This window comes from Mirounga angustirostris, unplaced genomic scaffold, assembly GCF_029215605.1.
Source record: "Mirounga angustirostris isolate CCGP_5_RB_7025 unplaced genomic scaffold, mMirAng1.0.hap1 SCAF_4, whole genome shotgun sequence".
Lineage (NCBI taxonomy): Eukaryota > Metazoa > Chordata > Mammalia > Carnivora > Phocidae > Mirounga > Mirounga angustirostris.
The window spans coordinates 117,646,884-117,664,703 of NW_026991712.1; the positions used below are offsets into that span (position 1 = coordinate 117,646,884).

General features: G+C 37.7%; 1 non-coding gene across 1 annotated transcript; it reads left to right on the top strand.

The window, feature by feature from the left end:
* The first annotated feature begins 16,635 nt into the window (after positions 1-16,635).
* LOC123860621 (U6 spliceosomal RNA) lies at positions 16,636-16,740 on the top strand. The gene has a single exon (XR_006794748.1). It is a non-coding gene; the product is annotated as a U6 spliceosomal RNA (small nuclear RNA).
* Positions 16,741-17,820: the final 1,080 nt, after the last annotated feature.

Here is a 17,820-nt window from a genome sequence, read left to right on the forward strand (position 1 = left end):
TGGGCATCCAGGGGACTCCCGTAGAGTACCTGGATCAGCTGTCTTCTGAAGTCCCCTCATCCCACAAGGGGCTCCAGCACTCCCCAGCTCTGAGCCACATCTGCAAGCCAAGCGGTATGCCGAGGTCACCCTTCCAGCAGAAGGCCATCACAGGAGATCGCTACTAAGTGCCAGCTGCCCTGCAGGCTATAAACGCTCAGGGCGATCAAATGCACATTTCTGATCATCTGTCAGAATTTTGAAGGTATGCTTTGTAAAGGCCATAAGCACGGCTGAGCAGGGGATTGTGTGAATATTTTGCTCTTGAGCCCACATTCAACTGAATATTAGCCTTATCAGAAGTGAATACCTTTCTCTTTACTCCTTCATGTAGTGATAGGCAAAGAATCTGAGTTTGAGAAGCTGAAATCAGACTTGTACTATATCGCAGTACTTCTTGGCAAAGCCTTCCGCTGTTTTAATTTTAACCAATTAGAAGAGCCAATCTTCTTTTCGTTCAGAAATGTATTAAAAGATATCACATTCAAAGGCTAGACATGCCTGCAATTAATTACTGGTGTCCAGCTAAAGGTCTACCATTAGCTATTGCCATGACAACCTTTAGAAGGCCTTGGCCCACCTGTTGCAAGATAGAAAGAGCATTAGGCAGTTGGTTCCTGCACTTGGCCTCCCTCTGGCCCATGGGGAATTCGTACTAATTAGAATTAGTTGTCCTTCTGTAGTCCAGCTCCTGACACAAATTGCATTCTGTAGCTCTTTGTTCCACTTGAGTTCACAGACAAAATAGCCCATGCCATGTTTGAAATGAAGCAAGGCAATATAAAAGGATTTTATGTAATTGGCTAATATACTTTAACATTTTAACTAATATCTTCAGTGTTGGTTTCTTGGAAGGGAGCGTGTTTACTTTCTTCTCCTTTTACTCAATAGTTGTTTACGATCATACAGCCCGTAATTTTAATATGGCTTGTTAGGGTGTCGTTAGCCCATTGTCAGGCTCAACTGCATATAGAACAAAACAAGTGACCTTTAAAAATGATAGTGTGAAACGGCCCCATGGTGATGGTGAAGAGAAGTACAAACGGCAAAGAAAACGAAAGGGCCATTTCTCACGTCTCACTAAAGAAAAACTTGATTGAAAACAAGAGCCCATGGAGGAAGAGTCATAATGAAATAGAAGAGCCAGGACATGAAAGAAATTACTGGGATGTGAGCATGTGCAGGTTGCCAGAAAGAGTGGTCCACAGCCTCTGTGAGAGCCGATGAGACACAGCCACCGGACCCACAAGAGGGGACTGGAGGGTTTCTCTAAAAACTTGTGGATAGTTCTAAGGTTAAGACTGACTTTGAAGACTAACTTTTAACTTTTAATATCCCAGGATATTGGGAAGGAAGGGAAGAGACTCCACACATGCTATACCTTTCTACACAAAAGAGGATAATGGCATTGACAACGGGACAGCGTCGTCTAGGAAGCAGAGACTCTGTGGTCTTTCTAATCTCACTGTGGAGTCATTTTAGTTATTTCTAGAAATAGTAAAACTCCAAAACACAGAGGAAAATTGATGGCCTAAGGAATTCCTGTGCGATTTTTCATGGGGCTGAAAGAGCCTGGAGGCCTCAGTTTGCCCAGCTCATTTTGAGTTATGAACTGGAAATAAGACTTGATTCCGTGTTTCACCTTTCCGGTCCAGGTACCTAAGTTTCCAAGAATTCATGAGATAAATGATCTCAGGTTTTTTATTGACTTTCTCTCTATACTAGAGGTTTTCTAAGGAAAGTATCTTAATCTTCCCACACACAAAAATAAGATACAGTTTTATTTTTATTTAAAAAAAAAAAAAGACACAGTGAGCTAAGAGAGTGTTCCTTTCACAAAAGATGTGTTCTTAGTTGAAGAAGACAGTTGCAAAAACCACCATTTGTTTGTTCATGAAAGAGGAAATGTAAGTAGTTTTAAAATAAAATCTATACACATCCCAAATTCATTCTCCAAGCTACCATATCAACCTCATATTGTTCAGAATGGGACTGAGGCCAAGAACAAATATCTCTCTTCCTTTCCCTGACTTTGAATCTGAATTCTGAAATGATAAGAGGTACTTTAAAATTCTTAAAATAGATGGATTTAGGAATGTCTGAGCCAAGGTAGTGCCTAGTTACTCATAGATAAGCCAGAACTGCCTTCGTGAGTGTATTAAATTGAAAATGTATAAAATGTGCAAAATGTGCAAGAAAAATCACTAAAAAGTCCAAAGAAATTTTCAAGTCTCAATTTAACTGAGAAAATTACCTATCTTTTCAATCTTTTGTGTTCTATTGTAAAGTATTGTAGAACTACTTGGGGACAATAAGAAAGTCATTCGTTAGAAAACAAGAACCTTCCAAATGAAAATGCCAATGTGCTTATCAAGGAACTGCCCTCTCCATGTTTTCTATGTGTCAGGAAATTTTAAGTTTATTTATTTGTTTGTAAAACTCTCCTTTTCCTTGAGCCACTAGAGAGGAAGCAAAAAAAGGTTTTCACTAGAGCATTGATAGCAGATAATATCAGTAATAATAATGTACATGAACATTAACCACAAAACGCAGTACAAACCACATTACACTCCAGTTGGGTAGGCCACGCTAGTTAATAGACTTGCCAGCATGACAAAGCTGATCTGTGCACAGAAAGTTCTCTGGTGGCTTGCCAGAGTATAAAATGGGCAACCCTAAGAGGCTTCCAGTTCATCAGAGCGCTCTAGAGGATAGTGGCTTAGGAAGGGTAGAGGTTGCATGGGGAAGATACAGAGTGGGTCCCTCTCCAATATTCTGTCTGTGGAACTGCTTTAAAATGAACTCATATTTATACTGAGATTTATTGAAGAATCTACCTTTTCCTGCACGCCTTTTCTCATCCTCCCACTCCACTCTCAAACATGGATGAGGTGCATTTTCTATGTTCTCCTGTGCCTGACTCTAGCTTAACTTTTTACTTTTTTATTGGCATTCTCCCCAATCTACAGATTTCCAAAGTACAGATTCTTTATTCTCCTGTGAATACCAAAGTAAGACTTAGAAATTAGGTTTACTAAGAGGGACCCAACATAAGAGCTGAAAAAAAATGTCCCTACCAATGTTCTACAGCCTCCTATGTGCATGCCTCCCCTACTGGTCTGTGAGCATTGGAAAGAAAAATATGGGTCCTCCTAATACTGACCTGGCACATACTTGATGCCTAATAACTGATGAGTGAATGCATGAATGAATGAATTTCATTATATTCTGAGGATCATAATAAAATAGCAGTAAAGCTTGACATTTACCTTTCCCCCATCTGCTTCACAAGTTGGGTGAACAAGGCCATTTTGGAGGATTAACATTTTTAGTAAAGAACTTGCGCTTTGGGAAAATGCTGCCAACAGCCAACTCTTCAGAGAAGTCGTGCCTCTCCAGAGAATAAAGGGTTTAAATTAGCAAATAATATGTTCCCTTTGATCCTGACAGAGGCCATTCTCCTATCCAAGCTCTTTTGGCTTCTGAAGGAACCAGAAAAGGGAGATGAAGGATGATTTGTAAAGCCCAAAAGAGGAACTATGGTAAAGTCAGGGAAGTCTGGAGTCTCAGTGGTGACTGATGGAGATTTGCACAGACAACGACCTTTATTCCTGAGTTTGAATGCTTATGGTGACCTGAGAATTTTCTTCTACCTCCTTAAGGAAGTAATGCAACATTGGGGTAACACTAGGCCTTAAGCCAAACATCACATTTGAGGTAATCCTGGACTGACAACCCCTAAACCAATCACAATAACCTTTTAATTTCTGCTTATAACATTCCAAAATTCTGGAACATCCTTAGAGGGAAACTTAAAGGGAAGATGAGAATCCCTGTGATTGATATGTAGTTCTAAGATCTGGTGTCTCTCCAAATAGTTCATCCTTTGGATATGAGCTTTCCTCTCATTTCTTTATTTTTAAGTCACCAAGGCATTCCTATGAAAAAATCATGTGTTGCAAAAGACCCCAAAGCAAGTGTAAAGGAGAGAATAAAATCATCTATCAAAATTGTATGAATTTGTAATCCATAATAGGCAAGAGGCAATTTAAGGAGATAGTTTTCCACCATTGACCCTGCTGTCAAAATAAATATGGGGAAGATAATCACAGTAATTAATAAAATAGTTAATTTTATTTTGTCATGAGATAAGGTTCAGTTTGATTTCTGATTAAGAGAAGATGGATACCAAATGCTTTGTCTTCATAGCTGTTGATTATTATAAATTTAGACCAGAGATATGTATCAGTTTTTCAGCCATTGACTTTCATTGGGAAAATACTGTACCAACACCTAGATGCTTCAACCACAACCCTCAGCTCTTTCCTCCCAATCTCCAATCCATGGTTCCTTTGCCTACTCAGCAAAGAAGGCTTCCGTTACATCCTACTAAGCCAAACACCGAAGTGTGTTTCAGATGAAGTTGCTCGTTTTCTTGCTGGAAAACAATGTTCCTCGAAGAGCTCCTGCGCCTGAGCACTGCTTGATTATAGTCCTCCTAGAATCACATGATCCAGCAGCAAAGGAAATTCCTCTAGCAAACAAACTTTAGGAGTGATCATATCCTCCAAGTCAGAGTTTAATAATCATGTGGCCAGTTGAGAAATTGGTGTTTTGTAAGACTAGTAAAGCTCCAAGCTGAGGGGGCATGCATGAACACACATCTGTCTGTTGGGGAACTCTTGGCATCAATTTAGCCTGAAGTGAGGGTCCAAAAACATTATAAATGGGGCAGAAGAAAATACACATACTGCGTTTCTTTAGTAATCGAAGCAATTAGATAACCTCGTTCTTGGATGCTTATAGTGTTCCTCATTAAGTTTGACTATGTTTATGAGTAGTTTGTGCCAGCTGCACCCTTAAAAAAAAAAGAAGATAAATGGAAGACTTCAGTTACCAAAGCTTGGTTGGGGGGTGAGAAATGTGTTGTGGATGTGGAGGCCCACAGTTCTCTTCCAGTACTATGCCAAAATAGACTGCGGTTGAATCTGCACTTGGTGAGAGGCTGGGTGACCTTGAGTAAGTTACACCACTTTTCTTGGCTCATTTTCCTTTTCAAGAAATTGAGGGGTGTAAGTAAGATGACCACTAGGTTATTTCCAGCTCTGACATCCAGGTGTTCATGATCTTTACCAGGGCCAAGACTGGCAGTCCCTAACGTCAGAAAGATAAAGAACTGACTGCTTTTCCCCAAACAAAATGTTAAACTTCCTAATCAAGAGTATACACCATCTTTGGTTGTGGCTGTTTAAGTGAAAGAAAAGAAAATTTGTCTTAGAATATCATTGTATCAGTTAGCCAGTGCTGGGTAGCAAGTCACACCAAAACTCAGTGGTTTTAGACAATAAGTACTGATTAGTTTTTATAAGTCTGTGGATCAGCTGGGTAGTTGGCTGATCTGGACAAGGCTCAACTTATCTTAACAGGACATGTTCGTATGTTTGTGCTCAGCTGGTGAGTTGGCTGAGGGCTGCTGGTGTAGGACAGGACAGCCTTGCTCACATGTGTGGCATTTGGCTGGCTGTTAGCTGGGGAGACAAAGGTGATGAAGCTATGGGCCTCCCATCACCCACCAGGCTAGATGAGGCTTATTCTTTCTTGAGAAATAAGCTCAGAACTATTATGGAATTACTTCTGCCATGTTCTACTGGCCAGAGCAAGTCACAAGGTCAACCCAGATTCCAGGAATTGGGAAATAAGATTGGCCTCTTGATGAACAGAGTTACAAGGTCATATGACAAAGGCCAAGGCTGCAGGAAAATGTGAAGAATCAGTCATTTTTGCCACCAATCTACCACTGTCACAGATAATGTTTTAATGGCTGTGAGAATATAGTGATAACCAAGATCCAATCATTGCCTTCGAGAAAATCACTTTAGAGTGGGGAAAGAACTAGACACAGCTAATTAAAATGCGATGTAATAAATAACAGCAGAGATAATATGGGACCTAGATGTGGGGCAACTCCTTCTCAAGAGACTTGGGGAACGCTTCTCAGAGGCAGTGACCTTTGAGCCAGGTCTTGTTCAGGGCTGGATCCCAGTGCCTGACATGGCTCCTGGCTTACAGTAAGCACTCAGTAAATATTTGATGAATAAATAAATGAAGAATGAGAAGGAGTTGGCATAAAGCGAATGAAAAGAAAATCATTCCAAGGAGAAGACCCAGTATGAGGTATGAAAAAAAAAACTTAACATTTCATCTCTGAGACTATTTATGTTTTTCTGTGAATATTTGTTAAATGTCCCCTATGTGCTAGACACTAGGGATATGGAACATGAACCCTCAAGGGAATGGGAGAGAGAATATACCAGAGCTTATACTCTCCGTAGTGTGAGAGAGACTCTGCCTGCCTCCCCTAACTCCTTAGGCCCTACTCACACAAATATCACCACAGCTCCTGCTTTCATGTGACAGAACCAATACTGGTGAACTCAGATGTGAGCCAGTGGCAAATGCCGGGCTTCCCCAGTGCACGAGCTCAAACCTCCAAATGCACTCGTTCAATCATGGCCAGATCCTTTGTTACTGTCTCATCAGAAGCCCTTGTTTTTATTCCTCTTCTAAAGTCAAGTGCTCAAAAAGGATACAGTCCATAAGCAATGGGTTATTAGCTGGAATCCTGGACTATCTTGGAATACTTTCTAGGTTTTATAGAAACCATATTTCGGTCCTGGGACATAAACAGGCCTGGCATAGTATTTGCAGGTCTTATAATATGTCAGTGCTCTTCTTTTAAATGGCATGTGCTGGGTCAAGCTTCCTTCCTTTCGATCTACCCCGTGTTATTTAAGGTTAGTTGTCAAAGGTATAATACCATAAGAGATTTGCAAAGGTGTTTGGTGCAAAAACCTTTGTCAGTGAGTGCCAAAACCCTATGACTTTGGTTTTCTCCATGTGTTTAATACCCATCCGAAGTGGAAAGCTCATGTATCCTTATCAAGTATACCCAGAGTAACCTATAAAAACATAAATATAAGACATAGATTAAAAGTATTATATGTCTCTAAGTTTTCCTGCTTGAATCTATTAGGCTTACCTTGATTTCTTTTAAGGACTGCAGACATAAGTTCATTTCCATGGGCTGAAATACAGTTCTCTATTCGGTCTACTTAACTGTGTAATACTAAGTGGATATCCAAGATATCAAATACTTAACAACCAGTAGGACCTACTGACCAATCGGAATGGGTACATGGAGTTTTAGTTATCGGTGGCAGGGAGTTCTGGAAGAAGCATGGGGGCCGCTCTGGTGGCAGTAATTTGGCAGGGGGAGTAATTTTGGAGCTCCTGGCTGATGTTCTTGACCAGTCCTCATAACTGGTGCAGTGCCGTGAGGCATGAACCCGGTCCACATCTGGTGAATCCCTGTCTTTCCAGTTATGACCAGTCATGGTAAAGCTCATTGCAATATACTTTATAATTGCTGATTTCTAATGTTGACGGATAAGGTTGGTGGACCATCTACAAACTGACAAATGTTCTTTCCCTTTATTTCAAGTGACACCAACAACCCATCTTTTTTATTGTAGGGAAGAAATTATACATTTAAGAAGACCGGGATGAATAACAAATAGTTATGTAAGGTCAGCTAGCTAAATGTGTCATAAAAGTGAAAGAGCTGCCAAGCAAATGTAAAAGCAGACCAGGGTTAGCAATGTCAACATTTCCTTTCTTCTCCTCCCATCTCTCCCTCCACATTCTTTGATTCTCCCAACCCCACTGTTGTTAACTTGTATGACTGGTCTGGAAGGCTGAGCTCTAGCAGTGCAGGCTTGTAAAGAACTCGTGAAAAATGATCCAAGAATCCAGTCTTTGGTGAGGACACTGGCCTTCCTTTCCATTTTCTTGTTTTTCTGCTCTTTTAAAAGGCAAATTCTTTACTAGTGCGGTAAGACCAGAGTTTGATAAACAGAATAAATGTTATTTTAAACACCATCATGATAATAATTTAATCAGATGTGATTTGCTTTTAATAACTTTATTGGCCCTTTCATTTTGAAAAGTGGCCATGTGAATAGTTTGCTTTTGCATTTTTAACAAAAGAGGAAATAAATGACTAATGATGCTTATTCGCACACTCTTTGTTTCGTGGAACTAAGTCAGCAAACCCCGCCATTAATAAGCCATTGGCCTTGATAAAACCAGTGGCAGCATTGGGCCTGGTCCTCTCCCGGAATCTTGAAGGTATCCACCAGGCAGGTCAGTACTCACGTGCGCACTGTGCCTAATCATTCACAAAGCACTTTTGCTAACATGCACTCCTTTTAAATCCTATGACTCCCATTTCACAGATGAGACACACAAGGGAACACTGGCTTGCCCAATGCCACACCATAAGTAAGTGGTGACTTTGGGACTTGAACCCTGTCCTTCTACCTCCACATTCGAGCCCCAGCGTCTACACCATGGCGGGTGGTGTGTCACTATAACTAGCTTAGGTGGCCTGTACTGTAATTGTAAAAACAACTGACTTCTATTCATTCCTAAACCATTCCCCATTATACCACAGACTGTCTCAAAAGAAAATATAAATAAATAAACAAGTCATCCTTAAACCAGCAAAGCGCTAGAGTGATTCGAATTAGAAAACTTCATTCACTCACACCTAAGGCCCTCTCTAATTTAGGTGGTTTCTAATGGAAGAGGTGTCTATTGCTACTCCCTCCAACAAGGGGATATTGTTTCTGAACAATCTGTGAATACAGGACAGGGCCATCATTAAAGCGTTTCTGGGCTGTTAAAGAACTTTTATTCTGCTGGAACCCAGAGCTCATGGAACTAATTGTCCATATTTTATACTCACTCTTATTTGCGAAACTTGCGTCACCTGAAGGAAATTTTGTAAACTAACTTGATGTTGCTGTGAATTCCACCCAGTCAAGCCATATCCCAGGTGAAAAGGACCACGGATTGGTGAAATTTGGTGATAACACCAGAACACAGTCCTGACTCATTAAAACTGAGTAGCAAACAAAGAACAGGGGCAGCAAAGGGACTGGGGTAGACAGGGAACAGAAGAGAACATAAGTTGCACCGCATTTCCCTCTCCTGGAGTCCCCTAAAAACTGCTTTGAGAAAGAAAAAGGTGACTAGTAAGTTTATTTATGCTTTTTAAAAAGCACTGCCAATCCCAATTTATCAGTTACTGTCTTGTGACAATTTATTCATTGTTCACTGTTAGAAGCCAGAAGTTACATAGAAATGCATGATTGGTGATAGCTTCTCTATTTCAATATGGTATAATAGAGATAACACAGTGCCCAAAAGCTCTGCAGCCGACTTTTTGTCTGCTTTGTCTCTTTTCATTACTCTATCAGAATCTTCATTTAATATAATCCAAAAAAGCAAGGTAATTGCTTCACTTATCGGTTATCATCGCTCTCGCATACTTATCGTGTCAAAATTATTTATGTGGATAGGCCAGGTTGATCTTGCTGCATTCAGAAGCTTAAAATTTGAATAACTGCTCTGCCAGGTAGGTTATCAAAATTGCAGCATAAGCAATGAGCTTCTCTTTTCTGGATGTTGGAGTAGGGAAAAGGAATAACCTCCTAGGTGTGCAGGTAGGAAAGGAAGCGCTAGGCCAGGGTGGCACTCAGAACCAGCTCTTCTGGCAAAAGGAGAGAGGAAACGGCCACAAAATGAAGAGAGTAACTAGAAGATTCATTGTGTGGCTCTATGACAAAGCGAAAGAGAGATGAAGTCAATTGGACACTTCCTTTAAGTGTTTTTCCTCAACAATTATCTGCAAAATAACTGATACAATTATTCTGAAGTTCAAGACAGACATTGCAACCTGGGTCTTCACGTGCCCACCCCTCCCCTTATGAGACCCTCCACAAGATGAGCGTTTCAATATGCATTTTCCTACTTGTTAATCATTTTTCAATTGTCAAGTACTTCATCGCTTTAAAAACGTATTAGGCTAATGTGAAATGTGGCAGGTTTTCAGTCAGGAAGTGAACACCTATTTCTACAAAATAATTTTTTTTAGATAAGTCTTGTTTTGAGGTGTCTAAGACTCTTTTTCTCTTTCTCTTACAAATGTTGATGGTAAAAAGAAATTACTTTAGAGTGTTCGTTCCCAGCTCAACATCAAGGACTGTGGCTATAGGCAGAGGCTGGTCAAGTGAATTTTGATTCTTGCCAGATTTTTATGAGCTCTCTTGGTGAGAGCCTCAGAACCAATGGGGACTTTCTATCCCCCTTCTTTCAGAGCCACTAACCCTCTTTCAAAATGTCTATGGTGCAGTGGGACCCTCTCAAATGTAGCCAGCCATTCTCATACTCAGGAAGGGAATGACTAGAACTAATGGATGATATTCTTGTGATTGTCTTAATATCATCTTGGGCTAAGTAATGTGTACTTTTTAATATTTTTCAAATTCTCTCGATGTGACAGATAATTCTTTTTAAACTTATTTACCCAGATCCTGCTGCACTAGTAGCTAGTATCTAATATCAATAAGAAAGATTTATCTGGACTGTCAGTTTGTTTCTTAAAGTACTGCTGATCTTTTGTTGCAGCTTTAATTCTTCACTTACAGTGGTGAGCCATGGAGCTGGAAGCATGTGAAAGGGAGCACTAGGTCATACTTGTGGTTTTCTCTTATGGTTGTTTTGGTAAATTTTCTGAGAATGGAGTGAGGAATGAATGCATGCTTAAAATCCAGCATTTATATTAATTCTCTGGTAGCTACCACTATTCTAGAAGTTAAACCAAAAGCGAGGTGGATGACCTTTAAAGATCCTTCCCAATCCTGAAATTTGATTATTATTTAAGAATCTAACATGATGAGGATGTATTTGAAGAAAGATCCATATCTGGGATAACAGTCAATATCCCAGGGCCGGGGAGAGTGTCTGGTATCTAGCATGCATTCAAATACGTACTGAGTGAATGAATGGATGAGTGAACGCTCTTGTCCCCTAAACTTCAACCTTCAAAATGTCACTCAACATTCTGCAAACATTGAGCACCTCTACCACCTAACAGGCTCTGTCTGGCTTGCATACCAACTCTTTAGACACCCTAGCCTGGTCACTATGCACATTATTTTCTGACTCTGTAGCACCAACACAAACTCCTTTGGATTGTCATTATGTATACGCATCTCTTACATGCTTGTCTTATGCTGAAGAGAGAGACTGTGTCTATATACTTTATTATTTCCATAATGACTGATGAAGTACTTATGCACATTAAATATAATAAATAAATAAATAAATATCTAATAAAAATGAACTGATCCATTCTTAATATTGTCTGAGGCACTAGAACAAAACCATCAGCGTTGTCCTACCTCAAGCACACCTAGTTCCCTTATTTATTTATTTTTTTTACTGTCCATATTTTCATCACTACTCACTATAATGCTTCTACCTAAACCAAAATTAGCATAAAACATGGAGGTAAGAATGTTAATGAGTATCTATCGAATGCTTACTTCTGAGAGATGAGAAAGGTAATTACTTAAACCTAAATCCAGCTTGCCTTTAATGCAAGTCCACTACATGCTCCTGTGATATAGTTATTATTTCCTGGTGCAGTGCCTGGTAGGTTAGTAGGCACTCAACAAATGTTGATTGTGTCTCAATGTCCAAAATATCAAGGGAACACAGAAGACAGAGAAACTAACTCAAAATGTATAGCAAGAAAGACTTTGCAGGGTTCAGACTGGAAGGACCAGTGGAAAATCTGCAAGATAAAGAAGGGAAAGAAATAGATCCCAGCAGTGGAAGCATTATAGACAAAGGCCAGAGGTGTGAAAGATATCAAATTATAGTCAGTGGATAATACTGCTTGGGGACTCTGAGAACTCCTAATCTTTTTCTTCTACTCAATTATTGCCTAATAGTTATCCCCTATTTCAAAAATGTGGGGATTCCTTCTTCTTTCTTAATTAAAACAACTTATATCAGCACTTGTTCTGTTTTATTTGGTTTTATTTCAGAATAATGACTTAGGTTATTGAAATCATCTTGAATTTAATTTTAAATTCTAGAGTAAGGCAGCCACCATCAGGTTTCAGTCATATGTGCAAAATTTTAACATATACCCTACATATGTTATCAAGGAAGGATTTGGCATCTGAATAATGGTTCTATTAGTATTTTCAATTTAACGTCATACTTCTATGTTATTAGGACCATCTACATAACAATGCATGTCTATGCAAAAATCGAGAAATGTGGCCAAAATCTAGATTTCTTCAATTATCTAGATGCTTGACAAGATATGGACTTAATCCTAACAAAATGAAAGCAACAAATAAAATAAATAAAAATCTAATATTTTTACATTAAAAACATTTATCCAGTTTTGGATACTTAATGTTATGTTGGTATAATATATGAATACATATTTCCTCTACTCATTACTGCCATTACTATGTAAGACTATCTAAAACTTATTTGGGTCAAGGTAATCCGTATGCTCTGCTTTTTCACTCTATTAAAGGTCATTAATTCTCAAGCAACTTTTTATTGCCTTTTAAAAATAGGTATTCCATTGGCTTTTCCCCAGTGATCTGGGGTCCTGCCAATCCTCCACAGATCTTCACATGTTATCATTCTTGGCTCTGTGATTACATCAATTATTTTCTTGGCAAATCCAAGGTAGAGTTGGTCAAGCTCAACTAACATAAAAATATGTAACACACCAAAGTAAATTATAGACAAGTTCAAGTTCCTTTTTAACTTTAATTTTTATCCTAGCCTTTCTAGGTTAGGTACTTCTCTATAGTTACTTTCTTTTGTGATCACACTATTCTGTACACACAAGGGACTGCCAAGAGGCTTAGGGAACACTTTAAAATCATCCAAAGCCCTTAACACTATTAAATCCTACTTGATCCATGAAGAATAATTAGCAAGGTCTGGGTAACTTGTATGGGAATTTACCTATTTACAGTTAGGTCTGTCTGTTTGTGAACAGCCAGATGAGTGTTAGCCAGGTTCAGATAAGCATTTAGAACAGTTCTAAGATAGCCATATAGTTTCTTAATTCAAGATAATGGATAGGACCTGCTTTGCCTCCTTTCCATGCTAAATTCCCATTGAAATGACAATTCATACATAAAAATAAATAAATCCTTGACAACACTTGAAACAAGCCAAAAAAAAAAAAAAAAAAAAGGAGGCAACAGGGGGATGACATTAGCAGGCCAGAAAGTCTGACAAAGTCTCGGAAGCTAGGAAGTAGTTTGGATTTATTGTTGGATAAACACTAGCAGAGTAAATCACAACCCAAAATACACACATAGAAAAGAGGTGTAGTGGAGGTGGTGTTCATTTTCTTTAAAATACATCTGGAGAGGCTCCAAACAGGTACAGAAAGAACAAATTGCTAAGGGGTAGTAATAAAGTTCTGTTAACGGGAAGACCATTTTCAGAACAGCTGTGCTAGAGAGCCCCTCTTCTTCCTCTGTATATGGAATAGTTGGCTTATTTGGCAGTTGTGGTGCCCCATGCTTGTTAATGTGCTTAAAAAAAGAAGCCATTTGTCAGTAGCGTTCACCTTTTGACACAGCCTAAAGGCAGCCCCCTCATTAAGAACACAGGCCTTTTGGGTAAAATGATTCATTAGACCTCAAGGATATGAAGACCAACTGTTATAAATATAAACATAAACATAATGTATTTATAATATAGTCTTTACATCCCCAAATTAGTGAGGAACCAAGGATTTCCAGATATTTAAGGGAAATCGAGTAGAAGAAGAAGAAAGACAAAGGTAAATAAAAACCGACCACAGAAGAGACAGTGGTAATGCAAGGAAGAAAAGAGAACTTTAAAAGGTTCTTATTAGTATCTTCAAAATTTCAAAAATTTATTGTGTTCATAATATAAAAAGAGGCTGCTATGAGTTCTTGAAAATTAAAAAATATATATAATTACATAAAAATAAATAAAACTGTGAGCTAAACCATAGCAGACAGAAGTAAAGACTGAAATTTAATTTGGAAGGTGAAATTAATAAAACATTCCATAATGGAAAGGGGAAAAAAAAAGAAAAAAATGCACAAAAAGTTATTTCAAGAAATATAAAGCCCCACTATTCAAAATGTGGTTCACATACCGGCAGGATCAGCATCATCTATCTCATTAGAAATGCAAAGTCACAGGCCTCACTTAAGACTTATTGACTCAGATTCTTCATTTTGAAAAGATCTGTGGGTAATTCACATGCATTAAAACTTGAAAGCACTGATATAAAGTACATATTAAGGTCTTACGTGTATCTAAAAGGTGGTTTAGAGGAAGACAACATAAACAATGAAGGAGTTGAAGTAATCAAAGAAATAACAAAAGAAAATAGATGAAGAAAATTTTCTGGATCTGGGAAACATATCAACTCAACGATTGGCAGACTCACCAAATGGCAAGTGGACAAAAATGCATTAGATACATACTTGTAAAATTTCAGAACTAAGCTTGAAGAGAAAAATTCTGAAAGATTTTAAAAAGAGAGAAATAAAAAGTGCTCAAAAAGAAATGACCATCAGATCTACATCAATGCCTTAACAACAACACTGGATCCTAAAAGCCTATAAAGCAACTTTAAACCTAGAATACCATATGAAGTGCAATTATAAATAAAATTTAAGTGAAGAATAAAGGCATTTTAGACATAAAGAACTCAAATAGTCTACTCCACATCTACCTTTTTTATTATTTTTTTTAAAGATTTTATTTATTTATTTATTTATTTTAGAGAGAAGGAGAGAGAGCATGTCTGAGCAAGGAGAGGGGCAAAGGGGGAGAGAGAGAGAGAGAATCTTAAGCAGGCTCCACGCTGAGCAGGGAGCCTGATGCAGAGCTTGATCTCATGACCTGAGATCATGACCTGAGCCAAAACCAAGAGTCAGATGCTTAACCAGCTGAGCCACCGTTTTTAAAGAAACCCCTCATCCACCTTTTTTAAAGAAAATATTATGAGGACGTACTCCAGTAATATGAAAAAATAATCTAAGAAAGAGGAAGAAAAGGAATCTAAGAAACAGTTTAATCTAATCCAGAGGTACAATGAAAGAAATCTCAGAATGAGGAGTACACCCAAAAAGTAATGAATAGAAATTAGAAGGAAACCAGAGGACTTTATGGAAAAAAAAAACCTGGAGGTGGGTTGAGGATGGTAGTGTACATATGAAAATAAATGTAAAAGAAAGTCTTGGTATCATATGAAGCAAACTAAAACATGACATTATTTTGAGCCATTGTTGATATATATAACATATTAATATATAACTATATCATATTTATTTAATTTATATTAATAATAAATAATATGTAGTATTAATTATATTATTTCTATGTTAATCTCTCAGACTTTAGTGTTTGGGACTATGTGGGATTACACTACTTTCTCCATGTGCTTAATTATACTATGTGGTTATAGAAAGAGTAATATTCATAATGTTTATATATTGATTATTTCAGATATTCCTATGTTTAAAATAAAACTATAGACAATGTTTGAAAGACACTGGATATAGAAGGAAATGTAATGGCACAATATATAAGTATAAATTATTAAAATAATAATGTTTGCATATAAATTGCTTTAAACTGAAAAAATGTAAAATATAGTAACTTAGCTGACAGAAGTCAACAGGGAAGAAGAAAAGAAGAAAGTATAGGCACACTGATTTCCTCATCTCACCTAGTATGGGGAAAATAGAGTCAGTCTGAAGCTGATGATTAAAAAAAACATAGGTTAAGTATAATGTTAAGTAACAAAGATAACTAATAGAAAAATGAAAACAATAAACAACAACAAAAACCCTGAACTTAGAGGAGAATAGGGAAAAAGGGAGAAAGTAAAAGTATGAGTGTATGAAATTTCACATCTTTCATCTGCAAATCCACAGATACTACCTGAAGTCTTAAGAAAATCAAGAATAAAATGTGGTCTTTAGAAATATGATGGTAAATACCAGAAGAGCTAAAAAGTGAAGCAATTAAAGTCATTAACTCTGGAAATCTTTGGAGATCAGTAAAGGGCAGTGAGGATAAATTTGGCTTTTCATCCAGTTCCCATCTATACAAGTTTGAATATTTTAACTATCACATATATATACAATATTACGTGTGTGTGTGTGTGTATAACATTTAAAAGCAAAAAAATCATAAATAGGAAAAACTTCAATGGAACTTATATATATGATAGATATTTCGTTACTACTAAGCAGAATCAGCACAGAAAATTTACTAGCAAATATCTGTTGATTCAACAAATTCTTTGAGCACCTACTCTGTGTGTGTTCCTGTGCTCAGCACTGAGTCTATAACAGTGAGCCAGATAGACGCGGCCCCTATGATGAAAGAGATTATTGTCTATCCATTAAGATAGGAATTAAACAAATAATTACACAAATACCTTGCTCAATACACTTGTGTTACATGCTGTGAAGGATGAATATATAGTGAGAAAATATAACAGGGGAATGTAAGCCTGGGAAACCAAGTTGCTTTGGGCAAAGTTGTATAATAAGCAAAGTTCAACAAAATCTGAATTCTTGGTACTAACATATTTCCTTGGACACAGGAAATAACCAGCAAGAGACAAATGTTTAACTAAAAGCAACTAATGCCCTCTTCGGCAGCACACATACTAAAATTCAAATGACACAGAGAAGATTAGCCTGGTCCCTGCACAAGGATGACATGCAAATTCATGAAGCATTCCATATTTTTTTAAAAAAACAAGCAAAAATTAAAAAATAAAAGCAACTAAACTAGTTCCCACTTAAGTAAATTCTGTCCCTTACTCTATATAACTCAAAAAGCACTTACAGATTTCCATGGTTTTAAGTTTTCTGACTTGAGAAATTTTTCCCCAAAATGAATCAGATCACTTAATTTTGTTTCAAAAAATAATATATTGAAAGCTGACAATTTGGCAATCTGCTATAAGGCTAGGTAAAGATCAACCCACTTTAACATGCAAAAAAAAAAAAAAAAAGCCTAGTATTTCCAGAGCTGTCAAGAACTTCAAGTTATGAAGGAAGTAATTTGATCTCCTGCACTTAAAAACTAGTTACTTACCCATTTCCATCAGCATTCACTCATATAAACTAAGTGTGAGGACCAGAAAGCATATTTTTATTCAGCCTGTATCCAACTGGGATACAGAATAGAATGTGAGAAAGTAGTAGGTCTTCTGATATGATCAGAGAGCTAGTCAGTCAAGGAGGCCTGTCTTGAACAGAAAAGTTTTGGGGGGATACCAAAGAGAATTTTGGTGAAATAATTTTATAATTTAATAGAAGTGTCATGACCGGCCCTTAAAGTAGTCTGGGCTTTCTCATGTGCCATGTCAGAACTGACATGGTAAAGCCAATTATCAACTGCCAAGACCCCCAAATGGGCCACCTCAACGACAATGACCGTTTGTACCCTTCCTTACATCTATCTACCTGACTCTGAGATTCCTGGGGCCACACTATCTGCACCCACACATACCACTGCTGATTCTTCTGGTTTGGCAATCTGTTAACCATTTGATCAGACTAGAAGGGCAGATTGGGACACTTCGTTACTGGTTGTTCCTTTGGAAAGAATCAATGAATGTCTATTCCAAGCCCACAACTCCATATGCACAGATGAACTGGATAGGATGCATAGAAAGAGTTCATTTTTGTGCAAACCAAGCAAAACCTAACAAGCAAAAAGTTTTCTTTCCCACAAATGAAAAAGTTATACTTCAACTTGTTTACTACAGTTCTTAAAATGACAAATACAATAATAGGTAAATCAAAGCCTTTTAACATAGAA